Genomic DNA, 15,241 nt, shown 5'->3' with positions numbered 1-15,241 from the left:
CTATTGTTATTAAGAAATAAATAGCCAAGCACAGCTTGGATCCCAAAAGGAACAGACCAGCAGGCATTCAGGGGTTTCACTTTATAAAGCACATGGACGCAATATGGTGTCCGTGAGAAAAAAACCATCATGCACCAGGAAGAATGGCTGATCCCTAGAAGAAAGACGTGCACCCGCACAAAGGCAAGGGCAGCAAAGGAGTAGCTGCCTTAGCTCCTTTTCAAACCAGAAACAGACACATCTTCAGTCAAGCTCAAATACTAGAAGTCTTGACTCTTTTAACCACACCACGCTTCAAAACGCAGACACACGAAGTTACAGTAAAGACGAGCACATCCTGTTTGCACTTGACTTCCTGTTCTGGGCCGGCTGATCTATTTACACGGCCGCTGCCTGGCCACAAAATAGGTAACCTTTCATATCTGCCAACAACCGGTTGACTGAGCACTATTTCACAGACAATAAAATACATTATGCTAGGAGGCAGGTAAAAAAGATTCACTTCAAGAGCACCAAAACCCCATCACGAGCCTCTACGCCACTTTGTCTCTCCTATGCTTCCTACGGACATCTGACCTACATGATAAAAACTTGACACAAATACGCACTGAGGTAAGAAAATTAAGCCTGAAACAGAACTTGGGAGTATGGGGGCTGGGAAAAAGAGCAAGGGAGATTGGAAATGTTTCTATTATCAAACATGGGACCCTTTTCAAAAGTAGAAGGAACAGACTTCTGTCAGCCAGAATCCCCACTGAGCAGATCCCCAGAAGGGAACCTCCGGGAGTGATCACAGCAGTTAATAAAAGGCCCCTCTGGTGAACACTGCCCCCAAACCAACCAGCTACCAACCGGAGTCCACATGTCAGCAAAAGCTTTCCAGTTTTAGAGACCTGAAGCCCCCACTTTCAAAGAGCTAGTAGTTCCCCCCCCACAAGCTACGGTCAGTGCTGGGGGGAGTAAATGCCGGACAACGAACGTCCAGTTTTTATGGACCCGTCGGTTAGCCTCCTTGGGTCTGTTTTCTCATCCGGAAAATAGGAAGGTAAGATGACACAAATCTCTAATGTTTCTTCCAGCTGTCAAAAAGTTCCAGGATTCAACACTAAGAGTTAGAGGAAGGTTCTGCGGCTCCCGGGGTTATTTCTCTGGTCAAATAAGACACCTCTCAGGCCCCACAGTCCACAGTGTGAATATATGCCTTGATCGATACCTCTCAAGTACCCAAGGACTCTCTTCCCTCTCCCTTGAAATGTATCAGAAAGTTTCCCACTGAAGGCAAAATAACAAACCTTAAGGACTATTCTCTTTATACATGGTCTTTTTATTAAGATCTTAATGTAATCACCACTCGGTTCTCATGCTGGTCATATGATTCCTGGACAGAATAAAGCCACAAAAGGATGAAGAAAATCTGACCAGCAGCTTGCGGCCCTCCCACACAGTGACTGCTAATAGTGAAAGAATGAGGCAAAATCTGGGTAAGGAAAGGGAGTGGTGAGGACAAGTTGGGTGAGTCAGTGCAAGGGAAAACCCAGCAAGTTCAACAGAAAAGAAAACGAAATGAGAAAAAAAGAAGAGCAAAGAAGGGGGGGAAATTCAAACCAATGAGCAGAAAGTTCAATTCTGCTTATTCATTCATCTATTCAGCCAACAGACATCGAAGGCCTACTATGTGATGACAGGGAACGGAACTAGACGCTAGAGGAGATACAAAGGTCAACCAGATAAATCTGCTCAATGAGTTTATGGTCTAGTAGGAGAGATAAAGGCACGTACACAAACTATTGAAGTATATAGCAGAAAGTATACTGTGCCATAAAGGAGACGTAAAAGAGAATTCTCTGCTATGAGACCCAGAGGAAGAACTGATTACTCCCAGTGAGGGACCAGACAAGAAGGCTTCATAAGAAGAATGACATTCCAAGCCAAAACACAACAGAAACAAGGACACCCAAGTAGGAAATCAAGGACATACAGGTACAGTGAGTAACAGGATTTGGTTAGAGAGAGAAGTGGGCACGAAGGGAGAGACGTTAATAACAATAGCTAGCAATCCACAGAGCCACGGCTGAATTGGTAACTGGATTGGAGCCAGACAAGTATTCCAAAGTCAGACTCAGAATTTCAGTTTAAATCCAGCGGAGAAGGAAGGAAGGAGGAAGGGTGACAAGTTAGGAGTTTGGAGGAATCTCAGAACCCATAAAATTAAGATAATAAAAGTAACGCATAATCAATGGGTACAGATATTTAAAGTCCCTCCAAAGAGACGCAATGTCTTCCAAACTAAAAGCAAGAAGACGGGAGGACAAAAGTGCTTGGCTGATGGTATGAACATATTTAAACAAAGAACCTGACCACATCTGGGCTTCTGGCTGGCTCAGTCGGTAGAGCCTGCCGCTCTTGATCTCAGGGTTGTGAGTTGGAGCCCCACATTGAGCGTAGAGACTACTTAAAAATAAAATCTTAAAAAAAAAAAGTGATCACATCAAAGTGTGATCTACAAACTTAGAAAAATCTAGAAAAAATAGAGGGGGCATTTTGACTCCAGAATCACCCAAGGCAGAGAAATACTGCAACTAGGTGACACACCGTCTTCTCTGCCGTGGGACAAGGTTCTTTCATGACGCCTAAAATGGGAACTGCATATAGCAGCAGTTAGGGGTACGGGCTCTTAGAATCCGAGGGACTTGGTTCCAATCTCAGTTCAACCTCTTACCAGCTTGGACGGAGCCTCGGTTTCCTCATTTGTAAATCGAGGATAATGGGCCCACTGGGAGAATTAAATGTCCTACTATATGCAAAAGCACTTAGTACAATACTGAGCATATAGTAGGCAATCAATAACCTTAGCTTTTTCTAACTTCCCCCACAAACTATTCTATCATATTATTCCATGCTCACCAAGCAAGCTCGGTATTATTAAATTTCATTTCTCAGATCTCTTGATATTGAAAAGCAATACCCTAGCAAAATCCAGAATCCTGTCAATAGGAAAGGACTCCTTCACTCTGGAGTAACAAATTGTCATTCAGTTCTGAGCACAGTCACCCGAGCCTGAATATAGTGCTGCCCCCAAAGACTGACTGATCATTTCCAGGTATAAAGCAAAACATATTTTGTGACCTGAGAACCAGACCTAAAACACAGTGACCAAAACCCTGAGGTGTCCTCCTGAGAAAAAAGATGGCACCCACCAGGCTAGCCCTACCTACTGCCACCCTCCAACAAGCCAGTTTGTATCATGTAACTTTCCTATACTTCTCTACCTTCCACCTCTCCACACCCTTCAGTCGTGCACTATGGCGAAGCACTTTATCTCCCTCTCTGACCTTCTGGAGGTCAAAGATCCCATCTTATCATCTTGGCATTCTTTCCTCCATATCCCAATATACCTTGCATCAAACAAAACTACAACATTTATTATAAAAATGAATTTCAAACACAACTTTAACAACACAATCCATTGCAATCCACCAGTACTACACCCTGAGGCAGGATTTATTAAACTCTTTTGATTTACTGAACTCTTATTCTACGTTTTTCTTCCCCTCTAACTCCCCAACCTTTCCACACCTGAGCTACCAAGTATTACAGAAACGTCAGAAGACTTTATTTACTGGGTGCCCAACAAATTCATACAACTGCGACCAAGCCACCAGTGGGCTCAGAAGTCTTTTATTCATCTCTGATGTCTCCATAGCAACTTTTCAAAGAGCAGCGTTGTGCAGGGTGGAGGACATGGGGCCTGGAGTTAGAATTCACGGTCGTCCTCTGTGACCTCAGGCAAGGTGCTTAACTTCCCTGAGTCTCACTTCTGCTTCTGTAAAACGGAGAACCTAAATGAGGTAATTAATGCAAGCCCTTAACAACACAAAGTGCTCAAAAGGTGGGATTTAAGTCCCGACTGTTTTCTACTTTGTCTAAGCTCAGCCCCTCTCCCCTCGTCCACTCCTTTGAGTGACGGGAAACCTCCTCGCCTACCTTACCAAAGCAGTTCAACTGGGTTCTGACTGTTTATTTTGAGGCAGTGGTCGTACCTCGGGAAGAACACGGGATCAGGGAGTCCTGCTGGCCCCTACATGAGATATGGGGCCACGAACCATGTCCCCCTTGCCTCCAATTCCTCGCCTGCAAAATGGGTATTTTAATATGTGAGAATGAAATGGGAAAATATGAAAGCGCACCAAGCAGATGAGGGGAGGGGGGCGATAAGTGGGGTAATAAGGCTTTCAAGTAAAACAAACCTGGCCTCAAATTCCAGTTCCACCGCTTAACTAGCTGTGCGACCTCAGGCAAGTTTGTGTGTAAAATGGGGGAAATAGCGCCGCAGGGTTTTAAACAGGTTTAAAACAACGGACAGACTACTTGGCGTGTTGGTTTCCCCTCCTCCTTTCTGCCTCTCCTTTACTTTTCCATCTCAAACACTCCCCTTTACTCACTAGACCAGTAGGGCACCACTTCCAACCATCAGTTAAGAAAAAAATTAGCACATCTCCAATATCTCTGTATGTAACGGCAAATTAGGCAAGTGCTGCTGTACAAATGCGCCGTATTCTGTCTAAAACCTAATATACTAAAAACAAATTTCAAAGAGTAAGATAAAAATACAGAAAAACTTAGTTCTGATACTTCCTTCCCATACCCCAGAGTAAGGTCTTCCAGATGATCTGGAAATTCACTCTGGGAGTCACTGCACTATTAGGCGCCCTGTTTAGAAAGAAAGAGAAAGAGAACAGACTCGGGGCGGTTCCGAGCCCAGAGACGGACACAGGGTTGGTGCTCAGCAGACGTCAGCCGTCACCGTTCTTACAGCTCGGCCTTCTCTGTGCAGGTCTGCGTGAGCGAGACTCAGCCCCGTGTCTCCTTCTCTTCAGTTCCCGACCGCCCCACAAAGCAGTCGTACCCTGCTGCACCCGCAGGTGACACGCGTGTTCGCTCACTCCACTCCACTTCACTGAAAGCCCTCTCTCCAACGTCACCCTGGATCTTCTGACGGCTGAATGCAGGGCTTTTCCTAAGTCCTCCACCCTCCTGACCTCTCCGCAGCCCCGGACACGGGTGACCTGCCCACGTTCTTCCTGTAGGCTCCTTCTTCCCCTTCCCTGTCCACTGAAAGTGCAGTAGCTTGACTGCTCTTTGACTTCAAAGACCAAACTTCTCCCCATCCTTCCCTGACTCCTCCTTTTTGCTCCCTGAGCATCCCCCAGGGCTCTGTACTTACCACTCTTTCCTTCTCTAGTGAATTCCACTGGTTCTTTTCAAATCTCGGGGCGCCTGGGTGGCTCAGTCAGTTAAGTATCTGACTCTTGACTTCAGCTCGTCATGATTTTAAAGTCATGGGATTAAGGCCCTCATTGGGCTCCGAGCCAGACGTGGAGCTTGCCTGGGATTCTCTCTCTCCCTCTTCCTTTGCCCACCTTTCCTGCACATGAGCACACATGCGCTCTCCCAAAAAATTAAATTAAATTAAATTAAATCTATCCCACAAATATCCCATTCTCACCATATACATTGCCATACCCTGCCCTATGTGTCATTATCTTTCTCAAGAGCTAGAGCAAATGCCTCCTGACTAGTCCCCTCTTTGCCCCTCTCTTTTCTCCATATAGTAGTCAGGATAATTTCCCCCCGCTTGTTACTCTCCTGCTTTAAAACCTTCAGTGGCTTCCCATCATGCTTTTCTGGTAAAACTTAGACTCCCCATATGGCCCACAAAGGCCCCGTGTGATGTGGGCCCTGCCTCCCTCTCCTGCTTTACCTCATGCTGCCCCCCCCCATTCACCTCACTCTAATCCCTTGGCGGTCCTCCTTTCACTTCCTCAAAAATAAAAAGACTACTTATTGCCCCCAAGGTCGGCACACTTGTGGTTCCTTTCCTGCCTAGAACATTCTCCACAGCTCTTTTCACCAAGCTGGCTCCTTATCAGCCAGACTTTTGCTCACCTGCCCTATAACACAGTTTTCTGGCACACGGTGGGAGCTCGGTATTTGTTGAGTGAATAGACTTCACAGCCTTTAGTCAGAGAACTCCAAATCGAAATACTCGGAATCGGTCTCACTCTGCAGTTTCTGCACCTCGTTTCTAATTGCTTGCTAGATAGATATCCATACCTTGAATTTAGCTTAGCAAGTACGCTCGAGACCAAACCCTTCATCTCTTCCCAAACAAGTTCCTCCCATCTTCTGAAATTACAGGAGCAGTTTGACCCACACCTCCACCTCAGAACCATGAATTTCCCATTCATTTGCTCCACCTGTCCACAATTCTAACCACCCTTTAAAACTGAATTCAAGTCGCTTCGTTCATTCATGCATCCAATCAACCAGTTATTCATTCAACACTTACTGAGTGCCTTTTATGAGGCAGGGACTGTGTTAGACACCGGAAAGCAAAGCAGACATATTTTTGTCTACTCTGTATCAAATAATCACACAAATGTTATAAATTATAAAAATTATAACCTACAAAATGCTATGAAGGAAAAAGTGCTAGAGACTAGAAGAAAAAATGTGAGGCATCACAAAACATTCCTTTAATGATGTGCTGATTGAAGGAGACAGAACTTAACCTAGGCAGACTGGAGGGTAGAACGTGCCAAGCAGAGGGTTCGGCCAGGTCCTGGAAGCAAGAGGAGACCAGCAGGCCTATCTTAAGGCACCTACCATTCTGCCTTATGTATTAAACCTATCAGGATCAGTCTTGTTCCCTTCCCCAGCCTCCGTCCTCATTTTACTGTCACCTGAGAGAAAGGACATAGAGTGTCTCGTATGTGCCACCACCCCCCAGGAGACACTGATTAATACGTCTGGTACCTACAGAATCCATGCTTGTAAAAAAAAATCCATCCCAGACAACTCTGATATGCAGCCAAGTCTGTAAATCAAATGCCTAAACTATCCACTCAATAAACATGTATCAATTAGTCTCTCGTTAAAAATCCCTAAGATCAATGTGATAAACTCTTTCCAAAATTGGTCACAATAATTTCAAACTATACTGTACGGCCTTTTGCAGTGCGACGTTGATACTCTACCCTTCCAGAAGTGGATTCTGTGTCCCCTCCCCTTGGACGTGGGCTACATTTGTGAGTTACTTTAACCAAAAAGAATGAGGCAAGTGATGATGTAGGACTCCCAGGCCTAGGCCTTAGGAGGCCCTGCGGCTTTCATTATGGTCGCCTTGGAAGCCAACCACCATGTAAAAGGAGCCCAGTATTGATTAATGAATGATGAGAGACCAAGAGAGAGTCAAACCTCATGGAGGAGAACGAAGATGTCTCAGCCAACAGCTAGCACAGCGACCCACGTATTGTGAGTGAAGCCATGGTGGAGCCCCCAGTACAGTGAAATCACACGGAGCAAAGCGGTATATCCTTCTTCCCTGGATTATAACTCACAGAATCATGAGCCATAAAATGGCTGTCATTTGAATCCTAAAAGTTTTAGGGTGACTTGCTACCAGTAGTAGATAACTGAAACAGTCGGAAATTCAACTCAGTCTCAGCCATCATTCAACTGTTTCCCAGCTTTGATATCGAGAAACTCTTCCTCATATTCATTACAATTACTCCTCCTCCAATTTAAGCCCATTTTGTCTTAAATCTTTGAAGTACAGGAAGAGCAATTAATCAAAATCCCCCCCGGCAAAAACGATTCTCCTACTTGAAGATGGTAATCAAGCCAGCCCTTAGCTTTTTCTTCTGTAGGCTAAAATCATTCCCTTTTTTAAAAACTTACAACGATAGGACTTATTTTTCAACTTTTTAATCATTTTTATCCTCTCAAGTATTGGGGCAGTGGGGGGAACAACCAAAATTGGATGCTACATGCCAGTATCTAACAGATTATCTCCTAGCCCTTATGGTTCATCTTTCCATAATCCAATTCCACAAAATTACCCTACAAATGTAATCATTTACTGAAATTACCATGATACCTTTTGGGCTCTTAACACTCAGCTTGCTCGATCTTGTGCTGACTCCCTTCACTCATCAACTTGGTCTGACCCTCCATTATTGAAATAGGTTTTTAATAAATTCTAGTTATTTGAAGTACAATAGAAAAACCTGAGGTCGGAGTGGGCACACCCTTCATTTCAATCAAGGTCTCTAACCACAGTCGAGGCCTTTCTGTAGGCCAGGCAAGCTCTTGGTACCTCCTCCTACCTCGATGTAAAAGGCAAGGTCTTTAGCACTTGCCTGCCGAGCAAAGGCACCTTTTCTGTAGAACCCAACAGGGTATATTTAACTACAAAGAGACAAACCAGTTGCTTAATGCAATGTAAAAACACGTTGTCTCTCTGAAGTCTTACCTAAATGTATGCTTCAATGGCAAAAGTAGCTTTATAATCACCAGTAAAATAGGGATAATAAAGCCTACCCAACAGAGAGTATTGTAGGTGTCAAATAAAATGATACAAGGGAAATAATTTTATAAAGTATTATAAAAATGTTAGGTGATATTGCGGAACTAAGTTTAAGTTTCAGCAAGCCCAAGAAATCTTCAAATTAACTTTGAATGGTTACCTGATGATTTCAGGTGACGTATATGGAATAGAACCATGGGCTCAAGTTCATCAAATAGGAACTAAAAACATGCCACCTAACAAGAGGGCTTACGAATATTCTAATACTGCCAAGACTAATAAAGATGTTTGGACTAATGGTTTGACCCTGGGGACCCCCTTCAGCCTGATAGTGTCAGGCTCTAGGCCAGGGAACAGGTTCAGTGAAGCAACAGGTTACTGGAAGAAACAGACAGTGCTATGGAAGTCCAAATAAGGAGGAATAACCCTAACTCTACTTGAGGAAGGCAGGGAAGGTTTCACATGTACACTAATAAGTCTCCTGGGGGATGACTACTTTGCGAGTCAGAGCGGGGGAGGCCACTGGGAAGAGAAAGAGTCCTAGAACAACAGGTTAGAACCAGGGACTGGGAAAATGGGAGACGTTCAGTGAGGATGGAGAGGAGAGAAATGACTGGGGGAAGGAGGGAGACGAGCCAGGTAATAGTAACAGGTGGGACAGGGTCACACTGTGAAGGGCTTTACCTATCAAGCTAAGTAGAAAGCAGTTCACCAATGGTACTCTGAAAATCTGAGAATGAGAAGATTTGATTTGGGCCTTTAGGTAGATAACTTTGGCAACAACGTGGAGGAGACAGAAGCAGAGAGAGACCTACTGCAGAGCGGCAAAAGCCCAATCAAGATTTGATGGAGGGTGCCCCTGGCTGGCTCAGTCAGTAGAGCATGCAACTCTTGTTCTCAGGGTCATGAGTTCAAGCCCCATATTGAGGGTAGAGGTTATAAATAAATAAATAAATAAATAAATAAATAAATAAATAAAGTATTTTAAAAAATATTTGATAAGGCTCTCAATCAGAAGTTACAGACTCAAATTCCTGGAGGCAAAGTGGGTAAAACGTGACATCTTTAGTCTTTAACATCTGGAAGAATGGTTACCTGTAACCTTTGAAGAGTACAGGCCCTACCTCAAAGTATTCACACAAAATTCGAAGCCATTGGGCTGGTTAAACAAAATGTCTAGTTTATGACCTCTAGTAAGTTAAGGCAATTCAGTGGGAATGAAGAAAAGCCACACACCAGTCAAACAGTACTCCAATAATATCATCAAAAGTGCTTAGCAACAATGGATTTAGCATATTTAGGTGACATGAGGCATAAACGGAATGAACAGGAAGACCTGGTGGACATAATTAACAGAGTTCAAACCTACAGCAATATAAGTAGCTGACTGATACTGGGGGGTGGGGGGGATAACATATGCCATTTAAAATGTCTTTGAACACTCTGGTAGGTTTACCCGCTAGTTAAAGTTTATCAAGTTGGAAATGAGGATCTGAAGCTTGGGGGAGACAAATGGACTGCTAGACATACTGAGGATATCTTAATTTATGGGCCTATTTGAGATCCTTGGGTGGGGGGCAGGGGAAGAGTGGAAAGATGCCCAAGTCTTGGAGCCTCTCAACATTTATGGGATAGCCAAAAGAGAATGCAAAGAAATAAGAGAAGGCACTCTGGAAACTCAGAAGAGACAAGGCAACCTCAAAGCCAAATGAAGAGGGTCACTGGGGGAAAGAAGAACGGCCCAATAGTGCCACATGCCAGGCCGAGATTAAGTAAAGTGGAGGCTGAAACCACAACACTGGGTTTGGTAATCTGGAGTTTACTTGTGATCTTCAGGAAAACATGAGTAAGGTAATGTGGGCAGAAGCCAAAATAACAAAGGGTTGATAAGAGGATCAGAGTTGAGGAAGTCCAGTATAGGTCCTTCCTCATTCTACCCTTACGGAGAACCAACTTTGTGCCAAGTAACATGGATATCATTCTAACTAAACAGACACTGGTTCTCGACATACCCTATGATCAGAGTAAATACAGTGCTCTCCTGCGTACTCATCCAGTCTTGGTGACTAAGAAGAGACTTCGTGGAAGACTGACTTCCGGGCTGAAGCCAGCCGGCTAGGTGAAGCTGGAGCAGGGTGTTTTAGAGACAGCTGACTTGTGTAAAGACTTGGGGTGAAAGAGAAAGTGGGCCATTTGAGGGGAACCGTAAGGAGCAGAAGCAAACTTTGAGAGGGGCAACTGCTTACCAGTGAGGCTTAAGTGTTAGGAAGTTTAGAAGTGAAGAGCAGGAGGGAGACAGAGCAATAGTCTGAACAGAATCAGCCACATTATCCACCATTCTGAACAGAATTAGGGATGAGGGAGGTTCTTCATAGTACCGCAGAGGAAAATATGGAAACTCACTGGTAGCACAGTGTTCCCTACAATTCGATATTCCTAATGATTAGATAGATAATAAAATACATTTGCTTCTCTCCCTTTAATAATGGTTTCGTTTCACTAAACTACTTCTCACAAGACACAGAAAGGACAGAAAATCCAAGAGCAAAAGATGGATAAAGCTGTAAACCTGACATGTTTGTCTTCTCTAAGGTTTCTATGATAAATGGTCTACTTAGGACTAAAACCACATCCAGATACCAAATGAAATGAAACTTTTCCCCCTTAAGGTCCTCCGTAACGGGCTGAGGGACTGACTTTAAGATACCCAAATTGCTAAGGCAATTCGGAAGACAAAGGATTTCCCCAGCCTCCTGCAGCTCAGTCTAGCTAATGAAACTAAGAGAAAACAGTCTGGGGTTACCTGATTTTGCCTGTTTCAAAACATTACCACAGCAGAGAGCAAGCTGCCTCCAGTTCCTGCCGCTGAGGTCCTTGGAGCCATTTCAGATGAGCTCATCTCAGGAACCAACAGCAGCAGCTTTCAGGCAAAGTGAATGGTGCCGCCTGGGGACGTATCTTTGGTAAGCAAGATTGCAACAGAGCAGGCCGTTTACCCAGGGCAGTGCTGACTCATGCGAGGCAGAACTCCTATTTCCCAAACAACCCAGCCTGAGCCAACCACGATCAAATGCAACTCAGAAAAGAAAGGCACCCCACTGATTTTTTAAATCGAGTGCTGATTACTGGGGGCAGGTCCCTCATTCCCCTCCCGCTGGTGGCTCAGCTGCCCCTGGAGCCCTTACCTGGAAGGCTCCAGAGGTCACTTTCTGAATTTCATTTGAGAACAGCCTGGGGCTCAGGACAGCAAGATTGCTGAAGGTAGCAGGTTCACAGCCCTGAAGATCTCCCCCGGGAGGCTGATAAAGAAGTCACTTTGCATTTACAAATTAGAGCGTGTGGGTCAGAGGAAATGGGGGACTTGCCCGGTCATGGTCGCTAGCTAGGCAAATCATCCGAGCGAATTTTGTCAGCTTCAGCCAGGCTCACCGTTCTTTTTCCCCACGAGGCCATCCCTGACCTCTCTATTTTCTTAGACAACACAGAATCTCTAATTTAAACAGAAGTAACTGAAGGCTTTCATCAGCTGCCACGCACAGCTAAAGCCACATTATCCACCATCACCCCTACCGGATGCTTAAGGAATCAGAAGTCTGTGAAAACTGTATTAACACTTGCTTTTAAAAGAAAAATCCCTAAATCTGTATCGATTCTCATTTATTGGCCAGCTTATTAAAAAATCAATTCTAGAATGACTGGCTCATCAACAGCTATTAATTATTATTGAATCTGCCCTGATCGGCTACAATGCGCTTTGGTGCTATTGAAAGAAAACAAAAGATTAAGCCCTTGCTCTCTGGTTTTGTTTTGGTTTTGGTTTTGGTCTTCATTTGACAAGAAAGAAACATTAAAATTCACATCAGATCCTTCTATTCCCTGCTCAAAATTTCCCGAGGCCATCAGCAATTCCTCGGCATGGGCATGCAAGGCCACCACACCTAGCCTTGTCCATCCTTCAGGGTAGGTTGTGGCGTCAACTCTGGATGTAGCTGCCGACCCAGCTTGTCACTCGATCAGTGTTATTAGGTTAATTAAATTGTATGTGCAGACCGTAGGAATTTGGGTTTAAAAACCATGCTACTTAATTCTATTCCTTTTCAAGGGGCTAGTTTAAAAAAAAGTTATTTATCCAATTGGCTTAATTCCCCTTAATTACATTATTCCAGTAGGATAGCCACACTGAGCTTTGATAAGGTTTTGTAAAATGTTCCCTCTTTCATTCCTCCCTTTCAGTGTTTTCCTTGTCAGGAAATGGCTGTGTTTAAAGTTTTCCTACAGTATGTGTTAATTAGTTCTTTTCAAATGATAAAAGCGTCTTTACAGCAGTTGGCAACCATTATCTCATGGACCACGCTTTAAAAAATATTTCTGTAGTTGATGATAAGTCACAAACATTCTAATATGGAGCAACCCTCAAGACACAAACAGAATGGACAAACAGGAAACCTCTTTTGAGAAAACACATTATTGTTAGAAGCTTCCGGCGCATTCTATATATTAGTAAACTTTAAATAAGGAAGAGAAAATTCAGACGGTACTGTGCCCAGGAAGTAAATGTGAATTATATAAAGAGCAACATGGGAGCTAGAAGCATCAGAATTTCCTAATTCTGCTAAAAATAAACACCATTTAGCAGGTGAGAACTATCGCAGATTATCATTTCCCTGTTTGGGATTCTGTACAGTTCCCATCTGCTTCCCTAAAATATAACCATACCCTAACCCAGTTCCTTCTTTTAGGCTGGAAAGGCTGAGGATTACTGATTTAGGGCTTTAAAAAGAGGCTAAATCTGAGCAAATGGCTTCAGGCACTTGAAGCTTTATGAGGTTACATGAAAACTATGAGACTATATGGAAAATAAGAAAATAATTTGGCTTTGTGCTTAGTAAGTTCTCTCAATGCATTATCTTAAAACTCAGACAAGTCATTCACCACGTAAAGGTACATTTTAGGGGTGGTCACAAGAGATATTTAGTGTGTGTGTAAAATTCGCACACACTCATACTCACTGTTTTTCTTGAACAGGAATATGTAATACCATTTATAGGCCACGTTTTTTTTTTTTTTCTGTAAGAGATTTTAACATTATAAACAGTAAGCAGGTGTCAAAAGAGGAATAAAAATATTCACATCTCATGATTCCGTAGTCTTCCAAATCTGTGGAAAATTACCAAATATATACAAAAAGATAATGGGAGGATACACACGCCAGGGAGGGAGCTGTGGTGGGAGCAGATCAAGGAAGTATTCTTAGCCTTATGAGTATTTGATTTTTTTTGTTTTTGCAAGGAATACATATTCAAATATAACTTGGTAATTTAAAATTGGGTTAATTTTAAATTTTTTTTTACCGTTCATGAACTAATCTTTTCCCTTTCTCTTTCCTCTTAACATCTCCCTCTTTTTTTTTAAGATTTTATTTATTTATTCGACAGAGAGAGACAGCCAGCGAGAGAGGGAACACAAGCAGGGGGAGTGGGAGAGGAAGAAGCAGGCTCATAGCAGAGGAGCCTGATGTGGGGCTCGATCCCATAACGCCGGGATCACGCCCTGAGCCGAAGGAAGACTCTTAACCGCTGTGCCACCCAGGCGCCCCTTAACATCTCCCTTTTACCTACTTTCCCCTCCCTAACATCCTAAATGATACTGCACATGTATTCTGTTCAACAAATTAATTCTATTTATGTCCATATCCTTTTTCTTATTGAGAAGGGGTTGAATTGATAAATCCAAGTTTCTAGGAACCAGTGACTGGCTGTCTCACCTTGTTGAGAATTAGGGACATTGCCAAATTCTAATCTTTGAAGTTCTAGGATCTGTATAACATTTACAAAAACAAACAAACAAAAAAACCCCAGAGTACATCCTCTTCAAAAAAGACAAATGAGCATCAGCCAAACATCTATCATCTGATAAATCACAGAAATTAAACATGAGAAATGAAGTAAATTTTAGGATACTCAAGAATCCACTCTAGGGGTACTTAACAATCAAAAGGGGGTGCTTATTAAAAATGATCATTTCCCATCCAGTCCCTCAGACAGTCTGGATTAGCACAAATGGAGAGGCCCCAGAATCAGAATTTTCAATAAGGAACTCCCTCTCCCACGTGATCCTGATGTAGGTGGGCCTTGGATATTTTCAGAGACAGGTCATACGGCTATGTTCCCTGAGCACTGATTCACAAAATGTAAAGTTTTGTTTCAAAGACCACCAAAATGAACAGTGGTCTGAGTAGGTCTTAGACATTGGTCCCCTTAACCCAAAAGAACCGACAAGAATGTAACAATTGAATTGTATTTATTTTGTCAACTGGACCATTCTTTTCTTCAAGCCTCCAGAGACAATTATCCTAACTACTCTTAAAAATTTCAGCTGTCACCCACAGTCGTTATACGGAGACATTTTCACACGTGGGACGCAGTACAAGGGGCTTAATGGCATTTTTACAGCTGTGAAAATTAAAGTTCACTTGACTTAACAGAATAGTCAAATAAAACAAAGGATAAAACCTCCCCAAAGGCACGGGTTGAAAGTAGAGGCTTTTGACTTCCTGATGAGGCAGTTGTGCCCAGAAATTCAAGCCATGGGACGCTATATGGCTCGTGTGTCTTCAGAGTACCCCAATGCCAACTTATCGCCACAGCATCAGCCAACGCAGGCTCACTGTAACATCTGGAAGCACAAACTCCTGTATAAAATGGCCTCTCTTGGGAGACAAAGGCTGTCGCCACGGCGGGATCATTCCATCCTGGGGCCAGAAGGACCAGGCAGTCCCTTTAATCTTTAACGAGCCACTGTCATGTTCAGATGTAGGAACTGGCACTGCGTGGGGCTCAACCTGCCTCCTCACAGCGCTTCGCTGCAAACCCC

General features: G+C 43.5%; 1 protein-coding gene across 7 annotated transcripts in view; it reads right to left on the bottom strand.

Annotated features, from left to right (window-relative positions):
• The window catches only part of RFFL (ring finger and FYVE like domain containing E3 ubiquitin protein ligase), a 64,292-nt gene that overhangs the window by 33,085 nt on the left and 15,966 nt on the right, over positions 1-15,241 (bottom strand). For 2 of the 7 annotated variants that reach the window (XM_057317812.1, XM_026517610.4), the window contains exon 1: positions 11,172-13,395. The exons of 4 other annotated variants lie outside the window; for them this stretch is intronic. The gene's annotated coding sequence lies outside the window, so the exon portion shown is untranslated. Of the gene's footprint in view, positions 1-11,171; positions 13,396-15,241 lie in introns of those variants that run through there. One more of the 7 variants, XM_026517612.4, reaches the window with a different exon arrangement.

The sequence above is a fragment of the Ursus arctos genome, unplaced genomic scaffold, assembly GCF_023065955.2.
Source record: "Ursus arctos isolate Adak ecotype North America unplaced genomic scaffold, UrsArc2.0 scaffold_24, whole genome shotgun sequence".
In the NCBI taxonomy this organism is placed as follows: domain Eukaryota; kingdom Metazoa; phylum Chordata; class Mammalia; order Carnivora; family Ursidae; genus Ursus; species Ursus arctos.
This window is presented reverse-complemented; position numbering and strand designations above follow the sequence as displayed.